The 9,653-nt window shown below is 43.0% G+C and overlaps 1 long non-coding RNA gene across 1 annotated transcript in view; it reads right to left on the bottom strand.

The window, feature by feature from the left end:
* Window positions 1-5,695: 5,695 nt before the first annotated feature.
* Window positions 5,696-9,653, bottom strand: part of LOC111858500 (uncharacterized) — a 75,318-nt gene continuing 71,360 nt past the window's right edge. The window contains exons 3-4 of the long non-coding RNA XR_002841596.2: window positions 8,013-8,122; window positions 5,696-7,747 (exon numbers count right to left, since the gene is read on the bottom strand). This is a non-coding gene — a long non-coding RNA (uncharacterized lncRNA). The remainder of the gene's footprint in view (window positions 7,748-8,012; window positions 8,123-9,653) is intronic.

Genomic DNA, 9,653 nt, shown 5'->3' with positions numbered 1-9,653 from the left:
GTTAGGTAATGATTGGAGGGGGCGGGGGGGGGGTTTTGTAGTCACCATGACAACGGGCTAACCCCCCCCCCCCAGGCCATCAGACCTCAAGCTGGGGCCTTCTGGAGGATCGAGGCTCTGCAAGACCCCATCCAGACTGGACCTGAGTCTGTAGTTCTGTTTGCTGGATATGGACCATCATGGAGGGGTAATATATCGCATTTTTATTGCAGAAGAATACCTCCCCTCCAAACCCTGCCCCCCCCCAAGCCTGATGGATCCCAGCATTTTCTCAGACCCAGGCAGGCCATCTCTCACCCATTTGGCTCTGATTAAGGCCCCGGCCTGCTGGAGATAGGAGGGAGGCGGGGGGGGGGGGGGGGGGGGGGGGGGGACAATGACAGAATGCTGAACGACAGTGTGATGGGTAGAATAGGGCGACCTGGGAGAGAAAGGGAAACCTGGGGCAGATTGGATGGAAGGGAAGAGAGGAGAGATCAGGGAAGTTCAGGGGTGGTGGTCCTGAAAGGGTGCGTCATTTGTCTGCCACCTCACTGTCATCTGGGGGGGCACCTTTACTCAATACTCTGCCCCCTACTGGTAAATATCTGCAACAGCCTTCACCCTGTAGTTAAAGAGCCCAGCTGGGTGTGCTGGGGATAGCGGGGGCGGCAGCATGAACAGCGGCACTTCGGCGGCCTGCCGGGATAATTGGCCACTGTAGGCAAACAGCGGCTGCTGGGCCACAGCAGGCCGCCATAGGCGGGGCTCGTTGGGCACTGGCAGCCCGGAGAGATGCGCAGGCAAGCACACGGCAGGCGCACACGCAATCGAGGCGTGATTATGGACGATGGACGGATTTGGGTGGGAAAGGTGTCTTATCCATGTGTCACGTGGAAGGACTCGGCGACAGTACACTGAGAAGTGGGTGTGACATATCTTACCCTTACGGAAAGCCATGTGGGAGGGGCCTTTTGTAGTACTTTTGTTCCATGAGTCTATTTTAATGAGATAATCCCCCCCGCCACCTTGGCCTGAGTGAAAAAAGCCCCCAGTACTACTGCTGATTGCTTTGTAACCATCATAATTGTGACAGGAACCAAGAGTCTCGTGACAGCATGGTAATTGAAACACTTCCTTAAATCTTCTCTCTCCCACTCTAATTTAATAAAGTATTATTTTTTAATTATGCCAAATCGTCTGATATTATTATTCACTTTGGATGAAATGAGAGCAAGTGGACCAAGCTACGAGGAACATTCCGGCAGAGAATGACTCATTTCTTTTGGGTCCCTGGTGTTTGAGGGGTGGGGTACTGATTAGGCAACACCGGGGTCACCAGAGACTGGTGGTAGTGCACGGGCGTTGTGTGTGGCACGAGGGTCTTTCCATGATGCATTCCCCGCCCACTTCACTCTCATTGGCCCACAGTGAATCGAGATAAAATGCAACAACCAATGAGTTACATGTACATAGCCTCATGGTCCCTACAGGAGCTGTAAACCTCATATAGGCTACCTGCTATCTGAAAGACTTTCAGACACATGGTCGACTCCCTGCTTTTAATATATGTTGTTTTCCCACAATGCATTGGGAACATCAGGTACATTAATAACACACAGACTGTAAAGGTGTACTGTATATTTATGTGTTTACAGTGGTTTCCGCTCTTTTAACTTTTCATTTTTTTCTTAGTGTCTCGTAGTCTCCCTTTATATGGGATTTTTACATTTTAGAAATAGATCAAATTTCGCTGGCTTCCGTTTCTCCAACCGTACACTCAGCCGTATGAATTATCTGAAGTAAAATATTATTTTGCAGTTCATTGCCGTCCAATCACTGGGTTTTCGGGAGGGTTAATGTTCTAGTATCTAGGTAATAAGAACTGCTTATATCCTTAGAACCCCAAGAGTAGCGTATAAATCATTATTGCCATTAATGTCTTATGACTTATTCAAATTAGTTTTTCCTTGCCGTTGTCCACCCATGCCTCTGTTAAATCCCCAAGCATTAATTGACTTCACTTCACTCATATAGGCTATGTCTCAAAACTAATTAATGGTGGAGTTTATAAGCAATTACTGCACTCTTGATAAACTTATACACTGTTAATGGAACAATCTGAATAAAACATGAAAGTGAAATTATGATGTATGACGGGAAAGGATAGAAGTGGTTTTCGTTTACTTGGGAGATGTGTTTTTTAGTGAGAGGGATAGAGTTCATACTAAACCATGCTCTCAATGAGTAGAAATTCCAAACAGAGTTCGAAAGGGAAATGCGCAAATTCGTGAACCTAAAAGATATATTTGTGTTAGCCTACAACATTTTTGTTGTAATTGTGTCTTCCAGATTTAGTCTAGTGAACCTATACTTGTCTAGTTTTTATTTATTTGCTTACATTTGTCTATATAGGTATTTGCAGTCACAAAACAAATTCACAGTATAACCAAGCAATAAAAATAACGTTTATATTTAAACCGTCTGTAATTAATGTTGATAAAAAAATGCGTAATTTTTCTAATAGCGTAAATTAGAAAAGGCCTTAAGTAAATTTCATACTTCGTCAAATTTTTATGTGTGAACGGCTGCATGGCATCTGGAATATCTAATTGTCATTTTAATTTCTGTATTTCCTAGTGCGTTCTGGGTTTCTGTTTGAAATGACTGGGATTAGTATAGATGGTTGACGATGGTATTTCATGTAGCACGAGTGTCATTTTGTATTTGTGTTACAGGGCCTGTTATATATTCTAAAAACGAGTCTATTTCCTGGCTCTTACAGTCCATTCTGACGTTTAAAGACGCTTCTCTCTCGCAAAACAATCTAAATAGATGTGTGCACGAGAACTGGTGATGCGTTGGGTGTCTGACAAGGGAACTTACATTAGAAGGCCTCGTGCCTTTATCCATATAGGCTACTTGCTATATGTTTTGATCGCTGAACGAGAAAAAATCTGCCGCTACTTTTAATTACATTTAATTTTAAAAAGGTGATTTTATGTTTTTTTTTTTTTTGTATTTCAAAACAGAAGTGGAAAAGAATATAGCGCCACGAAAACTAAAGCACAGCTTGAACTTGTCTGTATATAAAAAGTTTTTGGCTCCATCATTCATAGCGTTATAAATCTTCCAAGTCGTGATTTTCCAATATTGAAATGTTCATATTTTGAATTATATTTCGACAATAAACAAATCGTCGCCTCCACCCCTTTAAATAAAAAAAATCCAAATATCGCGAATCTAGTAATGAGCATATTTGCGTAAGCATTGTTGTGTTTTACGCGTTACATACGATTGTTTTAAAATTAATGGCGTAATTTAATCTGGTTGCTCAAATTCAGCTCCTTTTAGCCGGATGCGTTATTTTAAGAAGTTTATGTAGGTTTACGATTCTGTCAAATATTTATGGTGTTGAAATATAAAGCGTTTTTTGTATAGCTAACAACTTGGGCAGATTTTATAGCAGAACTTATGTACTTTTTTCCTACAAATCCGTGTGTTTTTATGCCTGTTGGTTAGCTTTTAAGGTGACGGATTCGCCAAGCATCTGAATATTCGTGACATCACATAAACCCTGCCTTGGGTCTGTAATGGGAAATTTTTTTACGCAAGAGATGCGACCAGGTCATTGATGTTGGTGGTGGCCGGCCGCCGTGACAGGGACTCTGTGATGGTCAATAACGGAACTCAGACGGTACCCATGACTCACTGACACACTGCGAAAGGCAACGGTCTGACTGTGATGGCTTTTTCAAAGTGTTTGGCAGACGGATTTATTTCCAATAAAAGATCATTTCCTGTATTTTTTCGACAGCTTGGTCTTTAGGTTTGAGAGCCAAAGCACGCACCGTGAAGTTTTGTGAAATTTCTTTCCACATCGTAATTAATGCCATTTGGGACTTGCTTAATTACATAATCGGTTATTTAGAAATTGTTATTATTGCTGTGTATATGTTTTGAGCAGTTTTAGTATGACACGCGATATGTCAGTGTCTATCTATTATAGAAGCGACCTTACCGCTGTGAACATGTACATTAATGCTATATAGTAGGTCATTGATGGAAGTTACTATTTTTGGATTTATGGAAGAAGGTGGAGTTTTGTGTTGTGACAGACCGTCCAGCTGAGAATGCATGGGTGTACATACGTGTGTGTTTGTATCGGGACGGCGGTAGGTTTATGGTTGGGGGGGAGGGGGGTTAAATGAGTGAATTTATTTTGATAATTCTCTCTCTGCACCCAGCATTTTGCTGTCTTTGTCAAAATGAATGACAACAATTTGGCGGGGGATCCAGGAGCCACAGTCGGCATTGACAAGCGAATTATCAGGGGCCCAGAGATGCTCATTATGAGCGGAGAACTCATCAGAGCGACCCCGGGAAGAGCCCTCTCTCCTGTCACTATTTGTCAGTGGGACAAGGGCTACCGCTAGGGCCGCCTGACAGGTAATTTCAACAATAACAATTACTCCGATTACTGGTGTCATAAACAATTCGCCCCAGGCAGGGCAATAACAAAGCTTTATAATTCCCAGCCATATAAATAAATGCCAGTGGGTAACAAGCAATTTAACAGAGGAGCGCGCGCACCCCCCCCCCCCCCCCACAACTCCGCGCCCCAACCCCGCCGCCACAGCCAACGCGCGTATTACTTTTGTTCGACGGAAAAGACTGAAAATTGTGAAAGGAGGCAAAACTAAAATATGTATTTGTAAATAGATAAGAAAAGCATTTTACAAACACTAATCTGCCAACGGGAGGCACTGGATTCGCAATAAAATTACAGCAAATAATTCGGCTGTTGGCTAATTAAGATGAACAAAGGGAATAAACGATTTTGGGCTTAATAAACATACGCATGAACATACAGTTACAAAAAAGGGGAAATAATGCATTGGTACAAATTTAGAGCACAGTAATTACATGTGTTGATTGGAACATATAGTCTTCTGAAGTTGAATATGAATATTATTGAGCGTCAAGAAACTCAGGGATCGCTTGGGAAAACAAAAAATATTACTTTGGCTTTAAAAGCGCAGAGGTTTTTAACATTTGAAAATATCTACGGTATAATTTATTATTTCAAGGTAGCGATAATTGGCCTTGACTCTTTTAAAATAAATATATTATCATTCTGACGCAGGTGTTGCATGAAAAAAAAATCACTCGTGATCTCCTTCGTATTCCGTGAATTTAAAGTAAACATAAAATAATGATGGATTTATTACACGACCTTTCACTAGCAGTCTTGCGAGTCACGTTCCCGGGCGCCCAGCTCAGTGGGAGCCAGAAATGTCCTGTCTTCGTCCAGGAAAACATCCCACATCCCGTAAAGCCCCGAAGCACTTAGAGAATTCGAAAATCCCTAATTAGGAGAGCTGTGGAACAATTAACGCGTGTCAAAGTCGACACCATCGAGTGCCAATATATTTTTCTCACTAAAAATTAATGGCCTTTTTTCCCCTCTCCTTTTCTTCGGCGTCCTTATTTGTGGCCCCTAAGGCAACGTGGATTCGGATATCGTCGCTCTGGATTGTCGCAAGACTAAGCAGCTCGGTAATTACTAGGCAGCGGATTCGCGGCTGCCTTTCTTAACACTCGCCACATACAGTTAATCAACAGTCAAATTACCCCCCCCCCCACCAAACAAAGGATAACAGCGGTACTTCGTGGTTCAAAAACAAATCTAACAACAAAGAGCGCGTACATCATATCAAAGTTATTCTAAAATACCCCTTTTTCTTCCCTGTTTTCGTGCACTGACCTTTTTGAGATGTATATGTACATTTCGGAAAAGAGGCAAAAATGTTACTGCAATCAGACAAAATATAAAGATATTTCACATTAGCTAAATAGAAATGTTGTTATGTTATTAAACCCATTATTTTAAACTATATTTGCATTAACTGATACATGCCAATAAGGAACAGTTCACGTTGTACATCATACGGGTTGTTACACGGAATGGATCGACACCCACTGGCTTAATGAAAGGATGACAGGATTTCAGCTCCATGTTATTGAAATGTGTATATTAATACAGGTATTATTAAAACAAAGCGTTTGCAATGTGTAACATTCGAAATAACATCAACAACAACAACAACAAAAAAAACTCAACAGACGACGTACGTATTTTGAATTAAAGCTAAAACTTAAATTGAAGTAAAATAGACGAAATGGATGTGTGTATAATTATTTTCCGAAAAATTTAAGTTGCAGACTTCGGAGATTAACAATGGACATCAGGATGTAAAAATGGAAAACTGATCTCGACAGGGATACACGCGCCGCGCATATAAAATATATTTCTATGCAAAAATAATATGTGTATATTTATATACATATACCTGTATAATTACTTCACATATACTAGCTGCTATTCTCGTGAAAGCTTCGGAAATATTTGCATTAATATATAAGAAGTAACAGACGCCGGTTCAGTCACCTATTTTGCTGCAACGTAACAACTTGTGCATTTTAAGTACTTGACTGGCTTCTAACCTTGTAGATCCCCCCCACCTCCTCTAATTAATTAATTAATTAATTAATTAATTGTTATGAAATTGGTTGGTGTTTTTCTTTAATTGGCACAGACGATGAGGGAGACATATATTCCCAAAAAGTTTAACGGTATTTATACAGGACGGAGATGAACACGCGCGTGGGGCGTAGAGAATAAAACCAACGGGCGCCACATGAATATCACAGCAAAGGCCACGTTGTTTTGTTTTTTTTTTCTTTTTTTAAATCTCAGTCTATCGTTCACGTTACGGCGAGTTTTATGCGTGTGAAACGTAATATACTGCATGTTGTTTTTGCACAAGGCGAGGATGTTTAGCGGATGAAGGAGAGATGATTTGAAATGCTGAAGCAGCAAACAGGAATTCCCACTATAAACATATCAAAATTAGAAAAATAATTCTTTCGAAATATTCATTCAGGCTATTAATATCGGCATAAATAAAAGTTTTTTTTTAAACTATGAACGCTCCTAAATTATTCCTGTCAAATAATTTTATTTAAACGGCCATATACATTCATTTTAATATGCAATTCTCCTTTCATATACCATGATGGTATAAAAATAAATTTGTGGAAAAAAATTAGGACAGAGCTCTACTTTTGAAAAATGACTCTAATTCAGGTCAGTACCTTTTAGAACTAACCTAGGACTAAATACGTATTTTTGTCTACATAACCGAAATTAACATCATTCCTCCGTCCTCCGACAAAGACGCGCATTCTTGCATGTAAACGACAAGATACGCTTCCTGAATAAGATGAAAATGGAATATGACTGAAACAGCAAACACAAAAAATTGAAACAAATGTATACAGCAAGGAGCAAAATGAAAAGAAAAATCCGAAGAAGGTCAGTGCCGTTCCTCGGAATTCCCACAGATTAGTGGGGCCACTTTGAAGTTTTCAATGGACAGAATGCAAACAATAGCTGGTTAGCACATTAACTTAACTCGAGGATGAAAAGGTGCTTTTGTTACCATTTCCATTATCAAAGCTGCCCGTCGTCCAGCTACAGGCACCGCGTGCAGACGGCTGGGAGTCTCGCCCGTCTCTCGCGCTCGCTCTCTCGCGCTCGCTCGCTCTCTCTCTCTCTCTCTGCCCGGGATCCTCTTGCTTGTGCATCTCATTTGCATACATTTCTGCCTCGCCGGGGAGGCCTTCAGCTCATTAAGGCTTCCTCTTACAAGCTCCCGGAGTCAAGCTGCGGCAGACGCGTACCTGCAGCGAAGGAGGCCACTGCCTGAAGAGGGAAAAGGGAAAAAGAAGGGTGGGGTGGGGTGGGGGGGGGGGGTTGGGGAGGAGAGGCAACAATTTCTTCATGAGAAAACCAAAATGCACAAAGGAGTCCCCCTGTGCATTTCTTTTGGTTCCCCCCCCCCCCCCCCCCACCAAAAAACAGCACCACCCTCAGATCGGGGCACCATTTTGTGTTAAGCAGTGACAGATACGTCCCGGGGTCAGGGGTCAGGGTTGAGCTGGAGGTCAGCAGTAAAACAACATGTTACCCAAACTCCGTGCTGGATAGTCATCTGGCGGCGGAGGGCTTTGGCGGCGGGCAGAGCTAAAGCAGGGGTACCGGAAGGGTCCGAAGTGGTGGGCGAGCGGCCGGGGAGGTCTGAGGAGAGAGAGAAAGAGAGAGAGAGAGGGAGAGCTCGATCCCTGCGAGACAGAGGAGGCAGAAAACTCCATAAACGTACTTCTATCTTGTGATGCTCTGGGGGGGTGGGCATTTAAAGGAAGACATTATGGACTTGAAACTGAACATCAAACAATAAACAGTCCATTAAGTCTCAAGGCAAAGATAAATGCTTGTTTTGTTTGAAGCCCTGGAATTATTTCGGTTTATCTAAGGCATGTCGACCCGTGCCGCGACCCGGCCTGATGCACCGATGAATAAAACCTTTATGGCTCATAAAGCACAGAGATCCCTCTCAGCACACTGTTCCACGGCACCATTTCTGGCAGCCCAGAGCCCGTGCCCCCCCCCCCCCCCATTTTTTTTTTGTTTCCAGACTGAGAAGCAACTCCTTGCCCTCCTCGCTGGAGCTCAACCAGGAGCAGACAGGATGAAGGGGAGAGGGGGGGGTCCAGGCTGGAAGATGCTCATTCAGGGACAGCTCACTTTTGCATCCGCCTTTCAGATGTAAACCCGACATATTAAAAAAAATAAGGTGGGGGGTGGGGGGGGGGGATCAAGCTTTCTGCCTTGATTGAAAAAAATAACAGGCATTTTAATGTAGGCCCCACCCAGGACATGCACAATTTGCTCCAGTCTAAAGGGTCCCGTGACGATTGGGAATCCCCCCCCCGGCTGTGCATTCCCTCAGCAGTCGTGTTGGCCCCGGGGTGAAACAAATAAACCCGCATGTGTCGTTATCTGCGGTAATATACTGGCACTCTCTCTCACCGGCCCTTATCTGAGCTCAGGGGGTGTGTTCCTGGAGTGGGGGGGGGGGGTGCGAGGCGCAGGGGGGGTGGTGTCCCGACACTGCCCTGGTGAGGGGCATCACAAAACGAAATGCAGGCGAGCCACCCTGGTGGGGGGGAGGGTGGAAGTATGACAGGCCTGATACCTGCCATGTGGCATCCCCTGCCGGTCCTGGTGACGTTTAGGGTCACGTAGGGTCACCGGCACAGAGGTGTCATCAGACGGCTGTCGATACACTCATTCCCCCCCATAAACCACCTTATAAGCTCTGATATGAAAACAGTTTCAGGAAATTCGTGCATTTTAACAGATGAATATGCAGATTGAAATGCTGGGAGGTGGGTTGACACTTTTATGATGTTGTTTATGGAGGAGGAGATCCAGGCATTATGATCAGCTGCATAATTGTCCGGTTTTAATGTATTTATTCATCTACGGTGTGTGTGACTAATTTTCTGACAGTAAAAAGCATAGTTAAAAAAAATTGAGTTATGTTGTGGGAACTGTCTAGGGGCCAACATGGAAGAATTTTAAAGAATTTATGTGTGTGTGTGTGTGTGTGTGGATTATGTTTGCATTACACTGTGGGGACCAAATAAAAACGTGTTATTTTGACATTGTGGGCACTATTTTTCAGGTCCCCACAAAGATCTGTGAATGCAGTCAAAAAACTAAAAAGTCTCGTATTTTATTTGGCTACTTATGTTTAAGGTTAGGG

Source organism: Paramormyrops kingsleyae, chromosome 3, assembly GCF_048594095.1.
Source record: "Paramormyrops kingsleyae isolate MSU_618 chromosome 3, PKINGS_0.4, whole genome shotgun sequence".
Classification (NCBI taxonomy): Eukaryota; Metazoa; Chordata; class Actinopteri; order Osteoglossiformes; family Mormyridae; genus Paramormyrops; species Paramormyrops kingsleyae.
The sequence above is the reverse complement of the archived record's forward strand: the minus strand, read 5'-3'. Positions and strand labels throughout refer to the sequence as shown.